We start from the raw sequence: 2,367 nt of genomic DNA, 5'->3' as shown, positions 1-2,367 counted from the left end.
CCATGCAAACAAACAGGCAGTAAACATATAATCACAGTCTGGGCCTAAGCCCTTCTCAATATCAGTATCAGTATCAGTTTGGCCTTAGCTCATCACAGTAACAGATATGCAATTACAAAATCCTACCCAACCAGCTTCTACACTCCTTCTCCATCCAACCCTACACTCCATGTGGGGATATAATCAACCCACCCATCCCTACACTCCAAATAGTACCGAATGCGACACTAGACAGTGATTTGTAGCTGAGCTGCCAGTAAGTTAGGCTCAAAGCCTTTTAGTACACTTCCTTCAATCAATATAAATCCATCCCCATACAATGCAACATACATAAATGACATGCTATCTCACAATAACAGTGCATACAATTTTCAGTTCAGTGTAATAATATCATGCTCGATAACATATATTCATACAATAGGTAGTCAGTCGTTTCATACAATTAGGGGTCTAGGTAAAGCTTACCAACCCTACAGTAGGATCACAGTAGTCTCGAGTGACCCATGCATCCTTGGCATCAAAATAGTGAAAATGGGTCCACGCGCCCATGTTGTCAGCCTGTGTGGGCCCACATGCCCGTGTGGCCTACATGGCCCAATATGGCCTTGGCCGTGTGGATCACATGGCCTGGCCTAGAATCCCACACATCCGTGTGGTTCACTCGTGTGGGCCAGGACGCTTGTGTGGCCCACAAGCCCAAATTGGTCGAGCCCGTGTGTCGCACATGGCCTTGGCCAGCCATCACATGGCTGTGGCTTGTATGCATGGCCTGGCTCATCGCTCACACGCATATCTACCGTCACATGGCCTACCACATGAGCGACCACAAGCCCATGTGGCGACGACAGTAAGAATTTTTTACTTTTCGCTGAACCCTTTTTTTTTGGGTTTTGGATACACACATTGCTCGATTTTGACGCGTAATCACTCCAGAGCACTCCAGAACCTATATTCGATAATAAAAAGCGTAATTTCAGTCACTTAATCCAAATTGCTACGAACAAACAATTCTCAAAAACCATCGTCAACCTTACCTTGCTTAAGGAACCCTAATTCCGCATGACCACCACATCAATAGGGATCCACCAGCCCCTTAATTTGCGCCTAAATAGACAGTGACTCTTGCCAAATGAATATTCATTGAATAAATCAAAAAGAATTCACTTATCACTTACCAATGTGTGAACTATGTTGTGCAAATATGATGAATCGGGAACGAAGCTAAAAAGGGGGAGGAAGGAAAAGGCAGCTTCAACAAATAGAAAGGGAAATTTGGCAACAAAGGAAGAATGGAGAGGAAAAAGGGTAGAGATTTTGGTAGAAAGACAAATTAGAAAGTAAGGAAAATAATAATAAAATCTCGATAACCCCCATCATCCCATAATTTTCTCCCCTAATTCCCACTACACAACCACTATTAAGAATCCGTCTATGACACAACTCTAATTCGAAAATGAGCAAAAAATAATTCCCTTGCTTACGCAGGGATTCGAACACAAGACCTTCAACTTATCACACTCCACTTAACCACCAGACCAGTAGGGCCTATTCTGATATACTTTACCAACAATTAAACTTAAGCCTACTGAGTAGGGTTTAGGTTTTATTTTGAAAAGAAACCAAAATTTCCCAAAGTAAGGCTTGAACTTAGGACCTCCCACACACACTCAGAACACTAAACCACTGAAGCAGATACGTGTGACAAACACACATAATTAATTATAAGGTATTTTTGGGGCGTTACAACTCTACCCTCTAAAAGAAAATTTCGGCCTCGAAATTTTACCTGATTAGAATAGATGAGGATACTACCGACGCTTCATATCCTCAAGCTTCCATGTGGCCTCCTCAAAGCTATGACTACGCCATAAAACCTTAATTACTGGGATAGACTTCCTTCTCAGAACCTTTACGTGATGATCTAATATCTGAACTAGCTCCTCCTCGAAAATCAGATCTGTCCAAAACTCGATCTCCTCCACTAGAAAATATGCATTGGATTATAGCAGTAGCGCCTCAACATCGAGACATGGAAAACATCATGAATCTAATCGAACTCTGGAGGTAGCTCTAATTGGTAGGCAACTAGTCCCACTCGTTTCAGTATGTGATAGAGCCCAATAAACCTAGGGCTTAGCTTGCCCTTCCGTCCAAATCTCAGTACCTTCTTCCATGGCGAGACCTTAAGAAAAATAGAGTCTCCCACAAAATAGTCGATCTCGTGTCACTTCAAATCTACATAAATGCTGCCTTTAGTCGATCCCTAATCAATCAAACCTTATTTTCAAATTCAGAGACTAATTTAGGACCCAGAACACGTCGCTCGCCCAACTCAGTCCAACATAAAGGAGTGCAACACTTACGACC

The sequence above is a fragment of the Gossypium arboreum genome, chromosome 1, assembly GCF_025698485.1.
Source record: "Gossypium arboreum isolate Shixiya-1 chromosome 1, ASM2569848v2, whole genome shotgun sequence".
In the NCBI taxonomy this organism is placed as follows: domain Eukaryota; kingdom Viridiplantae; phylum Streptophyta; class Magnoliopsida; order Malvales; family Malvaceae; genus Gossypium; species Gossypium arboreum.
Note: the sequence above shows the minus strand (reverse complement) of the source record.